General features: G+C 37.0%; 1 protein-coding gene and 1 pseudogene across 1 annotated transcript in view; one reads left to right on the top strand and one right to left on the bottom strand.

The window, feature by feature from the left end:
• ZNF680 (zinc finger protein 680) overlaps window positions 1–18,575 on the top strand; it is a 65,795-nt gene extending 47,220 nt beyond the window's left edge. The window contains exon 5 of the transcript XR_008536368.2: window positions 17,446–18,575. The gene's annotated coding sequence lies outside the window, so the exon portion shown is untranslated. The remainder of the gene's footprint in view (window positions 1–17,445) is intronic.
• Window positions 16,830–18,003, bottom strand: LOC738107 (heterogeneous nuclear ribonucleoproteins C1/C2-like; annotated as a pseudogene).
• Window positions 18,576–23,305: the final 4,730 nt, after the last annotated feature.

Raw genomic sequence — 23,305 nt, 5'->3', positions numbered from 1 at the left:
TGTTGCTATTTTGATGGGAGCTACATTGAATTTCTAGATTGCTTTTGGCAATGTAGTCATTTTCACAATAGTGATTCTACCAATCCATGAGTATGGGATGTGTTTCCATTCGTTTGTGTCGTCCGTGATTTCTTTTAGCAGTGTTTTGTGGTTTTCCTTGTAGAGGTCTTTCATGTCATTGTTTAGGTATATTTTTAAGTATTTTTTTTTCCAGCTATTGTAAAAAAAAGTTGCATTCTTGATTTAATTCTCAACCCAGTCACTGTTGGTGTATAGCAGAGTGACTGATTTGTGTACATAAATTTTGTATCTAGAAACTTTGCTGAATTCACTTGTCAGTTCTGGGAGATTTTTGGAGGAGTCTTTATGGTTCTTTAGGTATACAATCATATCATCAACAAATAGTGACAGCTTAAATTCCTCTTTGGATGCCCTTTATTTCTTTCTCCTATTTGAGTGCTCTGGCTAGGACTTCAGTGCTATGTTAAATAAAAATGGTGAAAGTACACATCCTGGTCTTGTTCCTGTTTTCAGAGAGAATGCTTTCAACTTTTCCCTGTTGAGTGTTATGTAGGCTGTGTGTTTGACATAGATGGCTTTTATTACATTGAGATATGTCCTTTGTATGCAGATTTTGCTGAGGGTTTTAATTATAAAGGAATGCCGGATTGTGTCAAATGCTTTTTCTGTGTTTATTGAGATGATCATTGTTTATAATTCTGTTTATTGGTGTATCACATTTATTGACTTGTATATGTTAAATCATCCTTGCATCCCTGATACAAAACCCACTTGATCATAGTGGATTACCTTTTTGATACGTTGTTGGATTCAGTTAGCTAATTTTTTTTTTTAAAGGATTGTAGCCTCTGTGTTCATTAGGTCAGTCTGTAGTCTTCTTTTTTGGCTATGTCCTTTTCTGGTTTTGGTATTAGGGTGATGCTAGCTTCATACAATGAATTATGGAGGTTCCCTCTTACCCTGTTGTGTGGAATAGTGTCAATAGGATTGGTACCAATTTTCCTTTTAATGTTGGGTAGAATTCTGCTGTGAGTCTGTCTGGTCTTGGACTTCTTTTGTTGTTAATTTTTTAAATTACGATTTTAATCACACTGCTTGTTATTGGTCTGTTCAGGGTTTCTGATTTTTCCCGATTTAAGCTAGGAGGGTTGTACATTTGCAGGAATTAATTTATCTCCTCTAGATTTTTGTGTTTATGTGTGTAAAGGTGTTCATAGTAGCCTTGAATGATCTTTTGTATTTCTGTGATGTCAGTTGTAATATTTCCTGTTTTGTTTCTAATTAAGCTTAATTGAATATTCTCTCTTTTTTTCTTAATCTTGCTAATGGTCCATCAATGTTATTTATCCTTTAAAAAACCAGGTTTATGTTTCATTTGTCTTTTTTTCTTTTTAATCTTATTTAGTTCTGCACTGATCTTGGTTGTTTCCTTTCTTCTGCTGGGTTTGGGTTTGGTTTGTTCTTGTTTCTCTAGCTCCTTGAGGTGTGACCTTAGTATATTGTGCTCTTTCAGACTTTTTGATGTAGACATTTAAAGCTATGGACTTTCCTCTTAGCACGGCCTTTGCTGTATCTCAGAGGTTTTGATAGGTTTTGTCACTATATCATTCCATTAAAATTTTTAAATGTTTTTTGTCTTGATTTTATTGCTGACCCAATGATCATTCAGAAGCAGTTTATTTAATTTCCATGTATTTGAATGGTTTTAAAGGTTTTTGTTGTTAACTTTCAATTTTATTCCACTGTGTTCAGAGAAAGTACTTGATATCATTTCAATTTTCTTAAATTTATTGAGACTTGTTTTTTGGCCTATCATATGTTCTGTCTTGGAGAAAGTTTCATGTCCTGATTAATAAAATGCATAGTTTGTGGTTTTTGGCTAGAATGTTCTGTAAACAGCTGTTAAGCCCATTTGTTCCAGGGTGTAGTTTAAATCCATTTTTTCTTTATTGACTTTCTATCTTGATGACCTGTCTAGTACTGTCAGTGGAGTATTGAAGTCCCCCACTATTTTTATGTTTCTGTCTATTTAATTTCTTAGGTCTAATAGTTATTGTTTTATAAATTTGGGAGCTTATAAAGCCCCATTTTCCACTTTTACAGTTTGGGCACTCAGAATATTTGGGCTGTCTCCCAGGTCCTACAGGAGCTATTTGCTTCCTTTAAAGGGACTGTGAATTATCCTGCCTTTCCTGGTATATTCCTAGAGTAGTTCTATGTAGTTTTAGCAATGCAACAAGATTTAACAGGTTTTCTTTTGTTTGAGATAACACTTAGAGTTTTTTGTTTTATTTTTATGAAAATTAAAAAGTACGAACACAAAAGTGAGGTTGGAGTGAAAGTTTAATAAGCAAAAGAAGAAAGCTTTTTGCTAGCAGAGAGGGGTTTCTGAATAGGAGTTCCCCCTGTGAGGCTGGGGTTCAGGGTTATTATGGACTAGGAATAAAAAGAAATGTGCTTAGTTTGTGGGCTGTTTTGGAGATCTTGTGACTTAGCTTGGCCTGGGACTAATTAGAAAGCTTGGGCTGAGATCTTGGCCCAGGACCAATTAGAAGCTGAAATGATGATATATAGATGCTGCTTAGCTTGGCCCAGGACCTATTAGAAGCTGAAGTGAAAGCTTGGCCTGGGACCAATTAGGGTCTGAAATGATGATTTATAGGAGCCACTGTGTAGTTTAAATAAAGGTGAGTGCCCACTGGAGCCCACTGTGTTTATGCCCACAAAAGGAGAAGAAACTTTTTGTGGAGCCCTCTGATTATATAAAGGATAAAGGCATTTTATACCAGGCCTTGTTTTTTATTTGAGTGAGCTAGAGGTTTGTGCAAGTTTTTATGTAAATAGGCTGGAGGGTTTTTTTATTTGTGCAGTTGTGGGCATGTTTTTAGGCACAATACTTTGTGCCTGTTTTTTTATTGGTGCCTGCAGCTTGAATTTTTTTTTCCAGGCTGCATTTTACATTATGTGGGGTGGAGGCAATGACTCATGGGCTGGGGACTTTTCAGGGACCTTTCTGTTGCTATTTACCTAAGGCAAGCAAACTTCTTTCAGTCTCCACTCAGGAGTGGAAACCCTAACTATTTTTATAGAGATTAGGCATTGGATTTTTTTGGACTGCTTTTTGCTTGAAAGGGGCATTGTGTAGGGAACAGTAGCTAGGATTTTTTTGGGGGGGGGGGTGCTAGTTTAAGGGTTTTTGGAAGAGGTGCACATTTATGTGTGTGTGTATGTGCGTGTGTTGCACTGATGCAAACAACTATATTGTTGTAAGTCAAGAATAATTTAACTAGTTTTTAGATTTTAGAGGAGCTAGGCTGAGAGAAAGAAATGCATTTTAAATTTTATTTACAGGAGTGTACCTTGCTTGTTAAAAGGTTTTAAGAAATTCTTACTTACTTTGAAAAGCAAAATAAAGATTAGCAATTTGTGTGTGGGTGTGGGTGTGTGTGTGTGTGTGTGTGACAGAGTTTTGCTCTTGTTGCCCAGGCTGGAGTGCAATGGCACGATCTTGGCTCACTGCAACCTCCGCCTCCCAGGTTCAAGCGATTCTCCTGCCTCAACCTCCCAAGTAGCTGGTATTACAAGCATGCGTGACCACGCCCGGCTAATTTTGTATTTTTAGTAGAAACTGGGTTTCTCCATGTTGGTCAGACTGGTCTTGAATTCCCGACCTCAGGTGATCCATCTGCCATGGCCTCCCAAAGTGCTGGGATTATAGGCATGAGCCACCACACCCAGCCAAGATTAGCAATGGTTTAAGCAAAAGTTAAAAACATTGCTTTTGTTTTTTATTAGTTTAGTTTATTTTGTTAACTTTTGTTTTGCTTGATATTTATAAATATTATGTTTTTATTATGAGTTTTATTAATGAGTTATGAGTTTATTTTATTGATATTTATAAATATGAGTTTTTATTATGAGTTTTATTATTATAGAATTTTTTTATTATGAGCTATTTATGAGTTTTGTTTTGTTATGAGAAACCTGCATTGGAGAACATTTGTTAAAGTTTTACAGCTAATTGTAAACCATTTTTTGAAGAAAATTAAAATAACAATTGTTTATAAATGACAAAATGTTTAGGGTGGTTACAGTTAGCAGCACAACTGACAAAGAAATGTGGTTATTTTTGTGGCTTTTAATAACATAACCTTAATTGTGATTGATGGTGCACATTTAGACATTAGAATCTTAGATATTTTATATGGTTTTGGAACATATGTTAATGATACTTACTAAAATATAACCTGAAGAAGATTAGATATTAATTTGGCAATTTTATATTGCCTAAACTTGTTAAATAATTTTGTTAACCTCTGTTTTGGATGCCCCAGGAGCCCCTTGCAGAACTCAAGAGCTAGACATTAGAAAAGACAACTTTGAAACTGAAATTTGATTTTGTGAAGTTTGTTGAAGATGTTGGAGGTTTAAAACACTTGATATTCTGAAATAAAATTTTAAATTACCGTAAGTTATTTGTTTTGCTAAAATGATGACTTAAAATTTGAAAAAGCAAAACCTTTTACTAGCTCTTATTATTACATAAAAATTTTGATTGGCCAGGTGTGGTGGCTCACGCCTGTAATCCCAGCACTTTGGGAGGCCTAGGAGGGTGGATCATGAGGTCAGGAAATCAAGACCATCCTAGCCAACATGGTGAAATCCCGTCTCTACTAAAAATAAAAAAAGTAGCTGGGTGTGGTGGCAAGCACCTGTAGTCCCAGCTACGCAGGAGGCTGAGGCAGGAGAATAGCTTGAACCCAGGAGGTGGAGGTTGCAGTGAGCTGAGATCACGCCACTGCACTCCAGCCTGGGTGACAGAGCGAGACTCTATCTTAAAAAATATATATAATAATTTTTTTTAATTAAAAGAAAGAAAGCTAAATTTTACTTTTGCGTACTGTTAATGTTAACCCCAATTTTAATGAAACCTTATAAACAATTTTCTTCAATTTTAACTAATTAGACCATGAGGTGAGAGTTTTATAAACCTTTTATAACCCTTTACAAATTTTGCTAAGAGTTGATTAGTGCTTTAATAAAACCTTGTGTTTGTATTTTAATGCTTAATTTGAAAAACTATATAATATCCTTTTGAATTTTAGTTGATATGTTTACATAAGAATTTTTTTGCAAGATTAATTTTCACAATTTTTTTTACAATTTGCTTAAAGCTTTTGCCTTAAGACTTTTTTTATTTTTAGGCAAAACGTACTTTTAAAAAAGATTTTACTAAAAACACATTTTACTGCTTTTGCATATCTTGCATGTAAATTTTTTTTTAGTAGTTTTAATTATATGTTATAATGATAACTTTCAGCAATTTTTAACTTGAATGTAAAACCTGGTAAATTGTTTTAGTTATGTTCTAGGTGCAGATGAATTTTGACTTTTTTTAGCATAGTTAGGGGCACATACGCTTTTTGGCCTTACTCATTGTGAAGCAGGCAAATAGAACGGTTTTTAAAGGCCAAAGGAGCAGTTTACAACCTTAAAACATTTAGCAAATTTAATATTTGGCCAGAATAATTTTGATTACCTATTTACATTTTGAAGACATTTATACTTTATTAATAAGTTTTAAGGCTGATTTTATTTTTTAAAGATTAAAGTTACATAAACTGAAAGGTACCACAGCCTTCATTTAAAAAAATTGATTTAAGCACTTATTTTTAATTAGAGCTTTTTAAAATAGACATTACACACACAACACATGTATAACCACACAGAAAAAAAAAGATTTAGTAGTTACAAGATTTTTTACTTGCCAGTTTTTAACTGGATTATTGGCCTCTGGGTAAAGCCCTTTAGGAACAAGGCTAGAAATACAGTTTTTATTTACAGGGCTAGGAATACAGTTTTTAGGGATTTTATGAGAAAAATTTTTTTTAAATGAGATTTGTGGTGTTCTTGTTTTTAAGAAGTTTTGGGCCACCAGAAATTATTTTAGGACCTTTTATGAATGGACCAAGAATGGCAAGGCACAGTGGAGAAAAGTCATTTAGTTGACTGAGAAGAAATTTTTTTTTTTTTTTTTTTTTTTTTTTGTTGGAGACGGAGTTTTGCTCTTGTTGCCCAGGCTGGAGTGCAATGGTGCGATCTCGGCTCACTGCAACCTCTGCCTCCCGGGTTCAAACGATTTTCCTGCCTCAGCCTCCTGAGTAGCTGGGACTACAGGCGCACGCCACCAAGCCCAGCTAATTTTTGTATTTTTTTTTTAGTAGAGAAGGGGTTTCACCATCTTGGCCAGGATGATCTCGATCTCTTGACCTTGTGATCCACCTGCCTTGACCTCCCAAAGTGCTGGGATTACAGGCATGAGCCACTGTGCCCAGCCCCTTAAGAAACTTTTTTTAGAAAAGATTTATGAAGAGAAAAACATGAAGCCTTTTAAAATATATTTATAGCTTGGATATTTATTTTTAATAGTGCTTTCTTTTTTTTGGAGACCAAGTCTTGCTCTTGTCTTCTGGGCTGAAGTGCAATGGCGCGATCTTGGCTCACTGCAACCTCCGCCTCCCAGGGTCAAGTGATTCTCCTGCCTCAGCCTCCCGAGTAGCTGGGATTACAGGTGCCCACCACCATGCCTGGCTAATTTTTGTATTTTTAGTAGAGACGGGGTTTCACCATGTTGGCCAGGCTGGTCTCAAACTACTGACCTCAGGTGATCTGCCTGCCTTGGCCTCCCAAAGTGCTGGGATTACAGGCGTGAGCCGCTGTGCCTAGCCAATAATGCTTTTTAAGAATTTTTTTTATTAATTAAAACTTCACAGAGAATATAAACAGTAATTTTACCATTTTTTCCCTAGTTTGCACCACTACCTGTTTACAATTATGTTTAGGTTTTTTTAGAGGGTTTTTTTGAAGAAAGTGTCTGGGTTTGGGCAAGGGCAAGGTGTTTTTTTTTGTTTGTTTGTTTTACTAAAGATTTTTTTTAGCAGCAAAGCTTGATATTTGAGGCAGTGATGGCCAGAGACTATTTTTTAGAGGACAACAGTTTTGCAGTACTGTGTGAGGTGTAAACAGTTAAGTTATTTTCCATGGTTAGCCCACTTGCTGTTGAGTCAGACCTTGAGCCTTAGCCAAAACTTTTAGGGCTATTTTCTTTTTTCTTTTGATACATAGAAATTAAATACCTGAGGGCATCAGCCCTCAGTCTTCCCATAGAGACTGTGCTTTAAAAGTTTTTGTGTTTTAGGTTTTGTGTTTTGTGTTTTAGGTTAAAAGTTTTTGTGTTTTAGGTTTTATTTTATTTTTTTGAGATGGTGTCTTGCTCTGTCACCCAGGCTAGAGTGCAGTGGCCCAATCTTGGCTCACTGCAACCTCTGCCTCCTGCGTTTCAGCAATTCTCCTGCCTTAGCCTCCCAAGTAGCTGGGATTACAGGCACCTGCCACAGTGCCTAGGTAATTTTTGTATTTTTAGTAGAGATGAGGTTTCACTGCATTGACCAGGCTGGTCTCGAACTCCTGACCTCGTGATCCACCCGCCTTGGCCTCCCAAAGTGCTGGGATTACAGGCATGAGCCACCGTGCCTGGCCTGTGTTTTAGGTTTTTAAGTTAGGAAGTGAGTTTTAGCTGTTTACATTTTTGTTTGTTTGTTTGTTTTTTATGAGGTGATACAAAGGATGAGCTATTTTACCATACCCAGGTATTTATAATTTACAAAAACCTGTAATGCCTTAAAATTCTTTTAGCTCTTTGAGGGTTTTGGGAAAGAGGAAAGAAGGAAATAGGCTTATTTATTTATTTATTTTGCTTCATGCTTTAGTTTTTGTTTTTTGTTTTTTTTTCTTTGAGATGGAGTCTCACTCTGTTGCCTAGGCTGGAGTGCAGTCGCGTGATCTTGGCTCACCACAACTCCACCTCCCAGGTTCAAGCAATTCTCCTGCCTCAGCCTCCCGAGTAGCTGGGACTACAGGCGCACACCACCATGCCAGGCTAATTTTTGTATTTTAGTAGAGACAGGGTTTGACTATGTTGGTCAGGCTGGTCTCGAACTCCTGACCTTGTGATCCGCCCGCCTCGGCCTGTCAAAGTGCTGGGATTATAGGCGTGAGCCACCGCGCCTGTCTGCTTTAGTTTTTTTTTTGACAAGACTGGACTTAAGTACCTTACTGAAGTTTGAACTGAGCTTTAGATTTGGATATTTTATATTTTTTACCTGCTAGAAAATTAAAAAGAACCTTAGTGCCTTTTTGAAAGACCCCCTCAGTTGGGGCACAGAGGAGAGTGTTATTTACATACTGCAAAGTTTTAAATTGAGGCTGAGCAAAATTAGATTTTTGGAAACAGCCTGTTTTTGCAACTATTTTTTTTTTTTAATATTAAGGGCTGCCTGAATAATAAACCTGTTTTTTTTATTGAGTTGGGATACAGGTAGGTGTTTTTACTAAAGCTTTTTTTAGGCTATTTAAAAAGGTGGCAGGGCGGGGGTGCGTTATTTGGTTTTTGATTTAGCAAGGACAGTTTAGAGTTACTAAGAGGTTTGGTTTTGGTTTTTTGCAAGCTTTTTAAAATGCATATTAGAAAGTTTTTTTTTTATTATGTATTTATGGGATCACCAAGACTTTAATTAGGTTTTTAAGGGGCATTGTTTTATTTTAATTGGGAATGGGGATCTTGTTCTACCCTTTTTTCCTTGGGGCTTTTTTGTTGTTGTTGTTTTTTGACTGGCTAGGTCTCCAATTTGTAAGATGGCTGTGCCCTTATGAAAGAGAATATGTCTTTTTTTTTTTTTTTTTTTTTTTTTTTTTTTTAGAGTTTTACGGTTAAAGGAGCTTTAGTAATTTAGAATACACTTGAGGGGAGTATAGACTGCAGATGGTCTGTTGCCCATCTAGAACAAGAGGGAGAAACAAAGCTTTCCTTAGTTCCTTTTCTCCCTTTTGTGTGACCCAGGGTGGAGAGCAAGAGAGAAGGGGCATCCTCTTTCTCCCCCTTCTCTCTCTCCTTTGGGTTCAGGCTACCATGATAGGTGCTGCAACATGGATACAAGCATGACCTTTACCCATGTTCCTGGAGAAGCTAGTCGGCAGGATTTAGTTACACTTACCTGCTTAAAATTCTAGCCTTTTGCCCTGCTGGATTTCTAGACCCACTCAGCCCAAAAGGCTCCCAGGGTACCCCAGATGTTGGAAGAAAGTATGTAGTAGTTGGATTTGGGCAAGATTTTTTAATGAAGGGAAGGTTTTAATACTATTTTTGGCTTTCCTTGCTATGGCCCCAGTGAAGAATTAAAAAAGCACAAAGTAAGACTGATTAACTTTTATACATAAAATTTCTGTCTCGTTTGAATGCCAATGTAATTGAATGCAGAACAGATGCCTTAAAAGTGTAAAAATTGAATGGCTGCCTTTCTTTGTTGGGGACAGTATTGAAGCTAAGATTTGTCTTATTAGGATGGCTTCCTCCTGGCTGTTGAAAGTGGAGTTTTTCTGTTTACACATAGGATGTGGGGCCTGATTACTGATAGACATAAAAGGGAAAAGAATGGAAGATGAGAGGTTTTGGGCAAAGGGCTGACAAGGCTCCCCATGGAGAAAAATTCTATTCCATTATGTGGCACTGCAGGATTAGAAGTGTTAGGTAAAAACTCTGACTCCAAATTCTTTTTAGGCAAAAGTTAGGTTTGGGTTTGGGTAGGCTATTATTATAGTATGCCCCCCAGCATAAGAAAATCAACTGTTCAAACTCATTGGACAATGCTGAACTTTTACATGGAGGGAAGAAACAAATGGAGAGGGGGAGGGTATTTACATGAGGTGACCTTCCCCTATACAGTGCCATAAATGTCTATTACTGGGGACAAAACGCCCTTACTAGAAAATTTAGACTGAAATCCCAAAGTCCCCCTATCTCAAGGAATCACAAAAATGGCATTTTTTTTAAGTTACATTCCTAAGACACTGACTAACTCTACCCAACAAGATTATATCTTTAGGTTGCAGAAACATCCACGACATTGTATACAAAGAAGGGATAGGAGGCATAATAGCCACCATAGAAAAGGAAAATGCAATAGGAAAAGACTGGAAGTCCTTGTGCTGACACCCTGACAGGCTGTTGGGGACTAGAGTTAGTCCAAAGGCCTTTAGATAACACTGAGGTATAGCCCAAGCCAGAAAATTTTAGTTGCCCTAGGACCCCCTTTTAATTCCATGTGATGGCTTAGGTCCTCTGTGAAAAGTAGCTAGATTGGAATAGACAAGAAGTCCTAAAAGTGAAAGTAAAGGGTTAAAGTTAAACCACGTTGTAAGTGACTGATTAGTAATTACCGTCTGTTTCATTTTTAGTCACGTAGCGAGTGTACAGGAAATTTATTAGCTCTCATTTTTTATTCTGTTAGATCATGATTAGTGTTAAGCCTGAAAACAAGCTGGCCACATCAGTAGTTCGTAACCCATGTTAATTCTAATCAGTCAATCTGGGGCTATAATAGTAGTTAAATGTTTTTAATACTATCCTTGGCAGATTCACATACAGCATAAATATAAATATTATGGTAACATTTCTCATTGAGTACTGTTCTTTAGCACTCCAGTAAATTTAAATGTAGTTTAAAAATACATATTCATGCTTGAACCCAGGAGGCGGAGTTTGCAGTGAGCTGAGATTGCATGACTGCACTCCAGCCTGGGCAACAGAGCAAGACTCTGTCTCAAAAAAAAAAAAAAAAGTATGTGTATATATATATATACACATTTTTAAATATATATATATTCAAATAACTTGTTTCTCTAACAAGTGAAGGAAATAATTTACTTAGACATTTAGAGAGAATTTTACTCAAAACAGTAGCTTTAGAGCCTTTTAAAGTATTTTATTATTTTGAACATTAAAAATCAAGAAAATTTATTCTTGAGTGTTGGGTTCATACTATTCATAACATTAAAAGTTTACTAACCTACATCACTAAATGAGCAAACCAGTCGAAATAAAAAAAAAAATATATGTGTGTGTGTGTGTGTGTGTGTGTGTGTGTTTCCTGGAATTTGAAGATGAAAACACGTTTTTCTCTGGCCCAGTTCTTAAAGTTTATTGCTCTCTTTTTTCTAAGAAAAGTATTAATAGTATTTTTAAATGGCAAATCAGAGTTGTATACATTTATGGGGTACAATGTGAAATTTTAATATACCTATATAATATGGATGGCTCACGCCTGTAATCCCAGCTACTCGGGAGGCTGAGGCAGGAGAATCACGTGAACCCGGGAGACAGAGGTTGCGGTGAGCCATTGCACTCCAGCCTGGGTGACAAGAGCGAAACTCCGTCTCAAAAAAAAAAAAAAAAAAAGAATAATTAAGTTGAGTTGAATAACATATGTATATCAACTCACCTATCCTTTGTGGTGAGACATTTGAAATTTACTCTGTTATTTTGAAATACACAATATATTGTTGTTTACTATACACAATATATTATTGTTTACTATAGTCCCTGCTGTGCGATAGATCTCAAAACCTATTTACCCTATTTGAAACTTTGTACCCTTTGATGAACAACTCTCTATTTCCTTCCAACCACCCCCAGTCTCTGGTAACCATTACTCCACTTCCTACTTTTTTGAGTTAAACTTTATTAAATTCTACATATAAACGAGATTATGCACTATTTGTCTTTCTGTGTCTGGCTTATTTCATCTAGCATAGTGTCTTCTAAATTTATCTTGTTTCAAATAATGGGATTTACCCTTTCTTGACGCTGAATAGTATTTCATTGTTTATACCACATTTTTAAAAGAATTAATATATATTTGTCTATTGGTTGAAAAAGTCATGTCTTAGGGAAAAGTATTTCTGTGTTAAAGCATGTATTAATGTAATTCAGCATATAATTATCTTATTAAAATTACCTAATTTCTACTGAGTACTGACCATAACACTATATATGTGTTAATAAATTTAATTCTCACAGTAACTTAATAACATAGGTATCATTATTACCCTCATTTTACCAGAGGAAGAAACAGAGCTACTGAGAGAAATGACTTGCTCACAATAGCAGAGCCAATATTAAACCACAGGCAACTTTGTCTGCACAGAGGTAACACTCTTGAGTACAACAATAAAAAACTTCAAACAGAAAATAATTATTTTAAACTCATTTTAAATAAAAAATTTTTAGAAATTGAATAATTGGATACATTTGCATTGTTATATCTGTGCATGAATGTATAAAATGGTATATTAAAGAGAAATAATTTAAGCCAGAAAAAAAATTAGTTAATATTTGTTGTGAATAAAATTGGAAAGTAATTAATTATTATTTGCAGGTATTATCTTTGTTTACTTAGATAACAAAAGAAACTAAAAGACTAGGCTGGGTGTGGTGGCTCACGCCTGTAATCCCAGCACTTTGGGAGGCCGAGGCAGGTGGATTACAAGGTCAGGAGATCGAGACCATCCTGGTTAACACGGTGAAACCCTGTCTCTACTAAAAATACGAAAAATAGCTGGGCACCTGTAGTCCCAGCTACTGGGGAGGCCGAGGCAGGAGAATGGCGTGAACCCGGGAGGCGGAGCTTGCAGTAGCCGAGATGGCGCCGGCGCCACTGCACTCAAGCCTGGGCAACAGAGCGAGACTCCGTCTCAAAAAAAAAAAAAAAAAAAATCTAAAAGACTATTTTAAAAGTCTATTCAGGTGGGTGGGCAAAATTCTAACATGATTCTCAAGATTCCAAGCCTGTTTCACACCTGCTGTGTAATCCTTTCCTCTTGAGTGTAAAAAAACTGTAACTGTGGTGTGAAATTACTCATAAAATTAGGTCAGTAATGTGTTGCCTTTGTGGCCATCAAAAGGGAGATTATCCTGATTGGGCTAAACTGAATCAGAGGTGCTTTTAAGAGAAAGGGACACAAAAACACTTCAGCTGGCCTGGAAGTAAGTGATTTCTAGGTGGGCCATGCTGTAAGCTGCTTATGGTGGCCACATGGCAGGAAATATATTTGTATATTGTCATCATTCCTGCCTCCCACATGGTGCTTCCAGTAGAGAGGACAGAAGGATCTCATGGCAGAGGAAAAAAAAAAAGGAGTCTAATTTATGCAAAAAGAAAAAAAATCACCTCTCATCTGAGATAGCCTAAGATAAACAGAGGAGACAACACTGATGACGTCAATGGGAGGAAGAAACAACCTGGATGAAAGGGTCACTGGCACTATGGAATGACATTTAGCCGTAGTGAATGATCAGCCTCTGGAACATCAATAGCCTACCAACAAGGGATCTCATTCTTACTATAATTAAATCAGCATGTCTGCACCATTCTGGTAGCCCAGTTTTACACTACTCATTACAAAAATACCATGGACACTAGTGTGTACCCTCCTAGGATTGAACTTATTATGAAAAAGCATACCTAATTATTTGTTTTTACAATTGAAATACCTTGAAGACATAATAAATTTATTAATAATTGACATCTAATTACAGAGGGTTTTACTATACTGTAATACAATATTGAGCTTTAAACAGTATGATTATGTCTAGAATGCATGGAGTTATATATGTAGTTTTTCTTAGTTTAACATGATAAAAGTAACAATTAGATGAAACATTTGAAGTAGAATAAAGTTAATCAAAACCACATTTTTTCAATGGCTTGGCATAATTGCCATGCTTTTTGAAATGGCCTGATTACTAACACGGAGCAAAGACATGATTTTGGCTTTGCTCGATCATTATGTTCTTGACCTTTTAAAATCTAAAATTCTGGCTAAAGGATTTTCAAAGGGAGTATTATTTAGATGGCTCCCTCGGGTTTCCAAGGCAATACAAGAATTTTGATAGGCAGAAAAATGCATGCTACATAACACATTGCTCTTATCTGATTTGCCTTAACACTGAAAGATTGAAGATTGCAAATCTAGTCTCTCAATTTAGAGTAAATTGACAAAAAATTTATTTCCCAGCCACACAAATCATCATATAAAACTAATGGGTAAAAGATGCCTTTAGCTGCCAAAAACTTGTATGACTAGATTCAGGAAGCATCTGGACATGCAAATAACAGCCGATTAAATTAAGACCCTAATAGGTGCATGTGGAAAGCATTTATGTGCAATGTGGTGTACTTCCTCTTGGCACCTTTTTCTGTGTCTTTGCAGAGATACCAGTTTTTTCTGAGTGACTCAGGGTGAATACTGGGCACTGAGAATGCTGTATTCAGAGTCATTACTGTGAACATGGTTAACACATTTCTTCCATATTATAAAAAGTATGAATCCTACTCTGCCTCACAAAGGCTTTTAGTAAAAGATTGTTTATAGTACTCAATTTGGATTCATGGAAAATTTTCACATTCCAGATAAATCAGAAACAGTTAAACGTAAACCAAATTCCATAAAACATATGAATGAGATAAAATCTTCTTAGCTAAAAAATTGTATATTATCAATAAATTTAGGGAAAAATAGAAAACCAGTACTTTAAGCCAAATAACAGTGTTTGGCACGTGAATACCACCCAAACAAGTGCTCTTCATCATCATCGTTAAATAGCGATAGCAGCACGTTCTTTCCTGGCACCAGCTAGCCTGTTTTCCACTGATATAAACGGAAGAAGGCATTGAAATAGTGAAAGAGGGTAATATAAATGGAATAATTATATAAAATGCAACTTTTAATAAAAAGCATTTGGTATTGCATAACTATAGATGAGACTATTAGTATGAGGTCATAATAGTATTCTATTGACAGAATAACTTCACAATATTCTTATTTAAAATAATATTTTTGTGCTGTATATTTGCTATCTTTTGGCCAAATATTACCCGAGCTCAATAGAAATAAAAGTAATATTTTACCACAAGCACTTTATTATTGATGCATATACTTATTTTGTTTAAAATATGTTAGCTTTTTAAAGAAGATTTATAATTTTTTTAGTGTGTTTTTATTGCTAGGAAGTGGCTGTCCTGCCAGGAAACTGCTATTCTCAGCTCTACCCACATTGACTAGTAGTGAGTGGAAGTGATGTGTGGATAAGACGCAAATATGTCTTCTCTGCATCTTGTTTTCATCCATTGGCTAAAGAAAAAGGAGGATGCAGATAGAAAATGAAAGAAGATACAATCCCTGAAAGATTAAGTCTTCTTAAGCAGACAAAAGACTCACAGATGGCCAGGTGCAGTGGCTCACGCCTGTAATCCCAGCACTTTGCGAGGCAAGGTGGGCGGATCGCCTGAGGTCAGGAGTTCGAGACCAGCCTGACCAACATGGTGAAACCCCATCTCTCCTAAAAATACAAAAATTAGCTGGGTGTGGTAGCGTGTGCCTATAATCCCAGCTACTCAGGAGGCTGAGGCAGGAGAATCGCTTGAACCCAGGAGGCAGAGGTTACAGTGAGCCGAGATCGCGCTGTTGCACTCCAGCCTGGGTGACAGGTGAAACTCCTTCTCAAAAAAAAAAAAAAAAAAAAAAAAAAAAAGCCTTCCAGTTGATTTCTTAGGTAATAGCAGAATCTGTTTTCTCTGTAGCTTAAGAATTCTTGATTTACCACTTTTAGAGGTACTGAACAAAACTGTATATGTGTGCTGAAATATGGATTTATTTATAAGCTCATTAGAGACTAAGTCATGGCAACACATTATAGTTCATTATTTTTGTCTAAATTCTTGTTGAGCCGCATCCATCTATATATAATACTAAGTTGCTAACAGCTTCTTTATACTAAGCCACAACTCATTTTACCTGGTGGTTTCATTTGAAATGTATGAGCCGTATTATATAACATTCAAATAAGTAATAATTTAATTCAACGACTATGGAAAGAAGAGTCATACAGGCACACTGATAGTGAATTGGAATCTGGCACCTGACACTGATTAACAGGTTGAGCAGATTCAACTAGACCTAGTGCCACTGCACTCCAGCCTGGGAGACAGAGCGAGACTCCATCTCAAAAAAAAAAAAGTTCACAGACGATGGGGATGTGAGCAAAAACTATATTATTCTAAGCATGTGAAATTTTAGTGTACAACCTGCATTGCCTTAACAGATATATTATTCGGTTTTGATTCTTCAGGATATGATTCAATCCTCTGGTGAATCAAAACTGAGAGGAGAATAACTTATGTGTTAAGGTAGGAAATGTAGGGAAGACACTGTTTTTTTCCTCCAAATTTCTGGTTTAATAAAGACTTGTTTATTTTGAGAAAAATAGGTCCCAAACATCAGGCTGTTAACAAAATAACCCACAGTATCAACCTTAAAAAGCAAATCTTAACACTATAACACTATTTTTCTAGAGGATGCATTTAACATGGCAACTCATTCACAAAAATACATTGTTATATTTGTGTTGAACTGCCCCACAAATCACACCTATGTGGGGGTGTAACACACATACTTCTAACTCAGCTGCTTTTAGGAGCTATGCAACTAAATGAGATTTTAGGGAGGCGACTACTGAAACTATGTATGAATGAAAAAAACTGTACTTTCTGCATAATGAGATACTTTTGGAGACAGTTGATAAAAACCGTACATCCGGCCGGGCACGGTGGCTCATGCCTGTAATCTAAGCACTTTGAGAGGCCGAGGCGGGTGGATCACGAGGTCAGAAGTTCAAGACCAGCCTGGCCAACATGGTGAAACACCGTCTCTACTTAAAATACAAAAATAAATAAAATTACCCGGGCGTGGTGGCACGCGCCTGCAATCCTAGCTACTCCGGAGGCTGAGGCAGGAGAATTACTTAATCCGGGAAGTGGAGGTTGCAGTGAAGCAAGATTGCACCACTGCACTCCAGCCTGGGCAACAGAGCAAGACTCCATCTCAGAAAAAAAAAAAAAAAAAAAGAAATACATCCTTTTTATTGTTAAGTCATAAAGAGGTTTCAAAATTAAAAGCAAAAACTACAGGGTAAGACTTAACAAAACTACTAGGAGTGTCAAAGGAGGTGAAATGGGACCTAGGTGCAGGGCAATATGAATTAACATGGGAAAGACAAGGACAATGAGCATGTGCTGAAGATACTAGAGAAGAAGATCTGGTAAAAAAATTTGATCTTAGAGAAGCACCTAGGTAAACAAATATTGGGATAAGATTTCTAACCCCCACTATGTGCTTAACAGTCATTTTTGCCATTGGCGCTGTCTCTGTCATCCTCTCCTTCCTCAGCCTCTTTTTCATCCTTGGTCAACTCCAGCTGGCCATCCCCCACCTTCATTATCATCATCATCCAGTAGATCCCCCTCCTCAGCAGAGTCATCTGCACCCCCCTCAGACTTCACATTAATCTCATTTTTCTTCACTGAGCTCCTGCTCTGTTCCTCTTCTCACTTACCATTCTTCATCTCTACTGCTTGTTTGCTCTGTTCCTTTTAAATTTTTCCAGGTTTTCCAGGGTTGAATCCACCTTTTATTTTATCTGGGTCAGTTCCTTCTTAATGGCCTAAAGGTCATCTCCTTTCAACTTTCCAGACTTGGAAGATCCCTGCTGTCCACTCTTAGAATTGAAGCCACTTTTGCCCCTTCATGAGGTGTTTTCTGAAACATGCTGACGTTTCGAGGGCACTACAGCCTAAGCAATAGGAGGAGGAGGAGGAGGAGGAGGAAAATGTGCTGGGCAACTGTACATCCTTTCACAATAATCCCGTTGAAAATCATAGTCCAAGTCAAGAGAGGAGCTGAATAGAGGCGATGGAGAAGGGTGTTCTGTTACTGACCCATACATCGCTGCAGATCATTTCACACCTGCTTTTCCTCCGTTCACTTTTGGCTCTGCAGCCAGGTTAATATCTAAAACCTGGCCAGCAATTATTCTGCCCTTCTCTCTTCTACAGCAGCCGGGGCATTTCTCTCATTCACCTGTTGAACAAAGGCAAAGCCCTTATGAACCGAGCAACCCACAATTTTGCTGCACATCGAAAAGATTGCCTCCACATCACACTTCTTGACCACAAGAGTGTTGAGATTTCCAGTGAACACATGGGAGTTCATGGAGCGAGGATCTGTTCTGTTGGTAACATTGCTGGCCATTGTGTTTGATAAGGTTTCCACAAAGCCAAAAACAGGAGGAAGGAGGGAGAAGAGATTCGATTCTGAGTCTCCTACTCCCAGGTTCTACGTGGAGAAGCCAACTGCTGCTCGAGGTCGGCAACGTGGCCACAACCGCTCAGTCTTCGTCTCTTCACAAAATCAGCCCCATTACTTCTGACCAACATCTCCTCCACTCCCAGCCCCAGACAATCATCATTCTACTCTATGCTTCTATGAGTTTAAACCTTTTTATACTCTACATAGAAATGATATTATGAAAGTTTTTTTCTGTGCCGTCTTATTTAGCATCATGTCCTCCAGTTTCATCAATGTTGTTGCAAATAACAAGAGTTCCTTTTTTTTCCCCATAGGGCTGAGTAGCATTCCATTGTGTAAATATATCACATTTTCTTTATTTATTAACCTGTTGATGGACACTTAGGTTGCTTCCATACCTTAGATATTGTGAGTAATCCATTTCCTTCCTTTTCTTTCATTTGTTTTTATATCTTTTTTCCTTTTTTTATATCCAGGAGTATTTTATTTTTAAAATATAAATTATGAATGTTAAATGCCTTCATTTGAGCTTCATTTGGGTCATTAGCTGTGTTCCCAGGGGAAATTATTTTACATCCTTGGTATAAGAATTAAAGAGAAGAGAAACACGAAGGGTGGCTTGACAGTCAACAGGGACAGGTTTATTTTGAATAAACCTAGGGGGGCAGCTGGCCGAGTTAGGTCAGAGCCACACTCTTTTACAGACTAAAAATTTTTAAGGATTCAGGGTGGGAGAGTTTATCGGAGGCTTGGACTGCTTCTGTGTCTCTTCGTTGTGCTTATCTGGGAGGGAGAGTTGTGTGTCTGTTCCCATACATCTTTCTGCAGCTGCAGGCACAGCCCCCCAGTCTGCTTTTAGCTTCCCAATCTTAGTGCACCCGAAGGGAAAAGAATGTGCCTATTAAGGCCCACTGTTTTACTGGGGCCCATTGTATGAGGGTGAAGATTGGCAGTTACTCAAGAGACTTTCCTTCCACCTCCCTCTGTGCCCGAGCTGGCTGTTTTTTGTTTGTTTTGTTTTTTTGAGACGGAGTCTCGCTGTGTCACCCAGGCTGGAGTGCAATGGCGTGGTCTCCGCTCACTGCAACCTCCACCTCCTTGGTTCAAGCAATTCCCCTGCCTCAGCCTCCCGAGCAGGCACGCGCACCACACGTGGTTAATTTTTTGTGTTTTTGGTAGAGATGGGGTTTCGCTATGATGGCCAGGCTGGTCTCGAACTCCTGACCTCGTGATCTGCCCGCTTCGGCCTCCCAAAATGTTGGGATTACAGGCGTGAGCCACCGTGCCCACCTGAGCTGTCTTACCTGTATTTTACTGTCTGCTCTTTCTGGATGCTTGTAATTAGAAGAGAAGTGATTTCCTTGAAATGCATGAGGCTAGAAAGGGAGCTAGAACTTAAAGTGGCAGTGTTTGTCTGAGTTGATGGTGCTCCTGCTCTATCACTTGGAGCTTCAATCTTCATTATTAATAAAAAATACTATTTCCCCCAGGGCTGTTTTAATTCATACATGGTAGCTGTAAGTATTTTTCACTGAAAGCCTTGTCTGAATATAGTACAGTAAATATTTAAAAATAAGAACAAAATCATTTATATTTCAAAGATCCTTTATTATAGTTTAGTGGGTATATTTTGTTATATTTAATGTATTTATTCTTTCCAAAAAATGCCGAAATAAAAATGTTGTTATTTTTTCTGGAATAACAGACTAAGAGTTTCTACATTGTGACTTTGCTAATTTTTGCATATGGTGTTAACTGCTACCTTTGAATTTAGGTTGAATTTTAAACCCACTTGTTTACTTTGTGTAATATTTGTTTCTTTTGGGGAATCAAATATATTAGATATGGACTGTTTGGGGTAACCTAATTTCTGGGCTTAATTTCTGCTTTCTTTCTGTTATTAAATCTGGAATTTTAGAAATTACTAGGATTCAAATAAAGTTGGTTTGGAATCCAGCAACAGAAAATCCCAGAAAAAAGTGAAGGACACAGCTACTGGATAGTGCCTTTCAGTGAGATATATACATGCAACAGAGTTCAGTGAAATTTATAAAATTATTGCAAGTTTGTTGAATTTAGAAACTAATTGCCTACAATATATTAGGCACTTAGTTTGTCTGTGGCATCCTTAGCTTGAGAAAGCTGACATTACTGAAAAGAATATTGCTACTGTAATAAACTTTGGAACAAATATTTATGTGCTAGTAAACATTTGCCTTACTTCTTAAATACATGTCATTCTGGCTCAGTCCTTTTGGCACAACTGTTTATAATTCCAGAGACTTTCACCAATGTTCATTTTATGTTTATTTTTACATAGTAAACTTCACAGTTGGCATCATTATACTGGGATGCCCCAGGCAATTCCTGAGCCTCAGAGCTGACCATCCTACCTCATCCTTATTTCACGTGCTCTGTTGTTGTATTTCTCTCACTCCATATTTGAGCCTTAATGAGGCCTCAGTTTGGAGAAACCAGGGAATGGGTTGCTATATATGTTGGGTTGAGAATCAGGATCCTCTTGAGGATAAAGACTTGACATTTATTACTCATAGTACAAAGTAGAATTTTTAAGATGCAGACATGTTGTTTTTGTTTTTTTGAGGCGGAGTCTTGCTCTGTCGCCCACGCTGGAGTGCATTGGCATGATCTCGGCTCACTGCAGCCTTTGCCTCCTGGGTTCCAGCGATTCTCCTGCCTCAGTCTCCCGAGTAGACTAGCTGGGATTACAGGCGCGCACCACCATGCCTGGCTAATTTTTGTATTTTTTTTTTTTTTAGTAGAGACAGGTTTTCACCATGTTAGCCAGGCTGTTCTTGATCTCCTGACCTCAGGTGATCCGCCCACCTCGGCCTCCCAAAGTGCTGATATTATAGGCGTGAGCCACCGCGCCCTGCCAACATGTTTTATTCAAATTAAATATAGATGATTTTATCAGTATGCCCATATGGTAAAAATAACTGTATCAAGTCCATCAAATGTTCTGCTTTAGACTCTCCCAATGCAAAGATCAATATGTATGAATTGGATGTTAGTTTTGTTTTGTTTTTTAGTGTAGGCTATTATTTTTAAGATTTTTTTTTCTACTTTATGCTGATGTTAAGCTACACAAAGCTTACCAAAAGATTTATTTTATCATATTTATTTTTTACCCAAAGTTACAACACTTAAATATTTAAAGTGACATTCTGGATTCCCATTTTCCAGGTGATGTAGTTTGCATTTATTAGTACTACCTTTCAGTTTTTCCTTATGTGGTGCAAGATTATAAAAATGCCTTCCAGCTGATTTCTTAGGTAACAGCAGAATCTGTTTTCTCAGACAGTAGCATAAGAATTGTTGATTTACCACCTTTAGAGGTATTGAACACACTGGATAAATGTGGTGAAATCTGGATTTATCTATAAACTCATTAGAGGCTGACTCATGGCAACACATGTTATAGTTCAATATTTTTGTTTAAATCGTTGAGCCACATCCATCTATATATGTAACACTAAGATTGTAACAGCTCCTTTACACTAAGCCCGAATTCATTTTACCTGGTGATTTGATTTGAAATGTATGAGCTGTATTATATAACTTTCAAATAAGTAATACAAATTCAAAGAATATGGAAAGAAGAGTCATACAGGCACACTGACAGTGAATTGTAATCTGGCAGGTGACAATGATTAACAGGTTGTGCGGATTCAACTAGACCTAAATCCCTGAAACAATATTAAAAGACAGAATTTTTAAATTAAAAACATTGACAATATAATAGGCCTATAATATTTAAAAAAAGTTTACCCATCATCAGTTGATATTAAGTTAAACTAGAAAATTTGGAACACACTATACAAAAAAAATGAAATAAGTCAACTATCCCCAGGCTTACTCTGATCAAAATAAGACTTCGGCATATTTGAAAACACCAAATTATTATGAAAAATATTCATTTTGAACAAATCTTTTATATATATTACTTCTAAATAAACCTAATACTAATAGGTTTGATTTATGAAATATTTGTTTATGTCTATCGCTGTAGTTAAAAATTGAGATATTATATAAACATAGTTTAAATAATTTTGATTAAAATATTTGGTGTTTTAATTGAGTACCAGTATTCATACAGTATGGCAAATTCAGGCTTATTGTATAAAATGGCAAAATAGTATTCTACTTTTTGTAAAATGCAAAATGGTATTTTACATTTTTTGACTATTTTGGCATTTTATAAAATAAGCCTACATTTTTGGAGACATTTTTAAAGAAGCCAATCTTTTCTAAAATAAAATTAATACATCAAAAACTAGAGACATAAATGTCATATACATCGTTTACTGAATCCTACAGTAATCTGTAAAGTTTGTTTGTGTACATCAATGTTAGATTACCTAAAACATAATAAAGTTTCTATTTTACGTTATATTTAATATACAAAAGTCCAAAATATATCCAGACAGACAAAAATTGTGGCTGCCACTTTAAAAAACAATGTTTGTCTGGCCATGGTGGCTCATGCCTGTAAGCCCAGCACTTTGGAAGGCCGAGGCAGGCGGATCACTTGAGGTCAGTAGTTTGAGACCAGCCTGGCCAACATGATGAAACCCTGTGTCTACTAAAAGTACAAAAATTAGCTGGGAGTGGTGGCAGGCACCAGTAATCCCACCTACTCGGAAGGCTGAGGCAGGAGAATCGCTTGAACCCGAGAGGCGAGGTTGCAGTGAGCCGAGATCGCATCACTGCAGTCCAGCCAGGGCAATAGGGCAACAACTCCATCCCAAATTAAATTAAATTTAAAAAACCAAAGGTTTTAGCACGATAAAGAATGTTAAAATGTAAACTAAACTATGACAGTTTAGATTATGATGAATGACTTTTTATTTGCACTTATGTTAAGAATCACCTTTATTTATTTTTTTGAAACACACAGGAAATGCTGTGGTGGTAACTTGCTGGGTGATGACTGGGATGGTATTTACTATCCTAGGGATGGTGGGGTCCAGTGGACCAGAATCCTCAGCACCTGACCATGTTCACTGCTGTCCTTTCTCTCCCTAAGATTCGTTTCTCAGACTCCATCATCAACTCTGTTTCTATCGTGGCGTGAACGGTTTTTCGCTGCTTTAGCATCTAACTTTGATTTCTGCTAATTTTCGTTGATAGTTTGTTTTTCTTGTCCATCTCTGGTGCTGGCTTTGCTGTTCCACTTTGAGGAGTTCCGGCAGCTTCACCCTCAGCTACTCCAACATTCCAT

The sequence above is a fragment of the Pan troglodytes genome, chromosome 6, assembly GCF_028858775.2.
Source record: "Pan troglodytes isolate AG18354 chromosome 6, NHGRI_mPanTro3-v2.0_pri, whole genome shotgun sequence".
Taxonomy (NCBI): domain Eukaryota; kingdom Metazoa; phylum Chordata; class Mammalia; order Primates; family Hominidae; genus Pan; species Pan troglodytes.
Note: the sequence above shows the minus strand (reverse complement) of the source record. Positions and strands in the feature narration are given on the sequence as shown.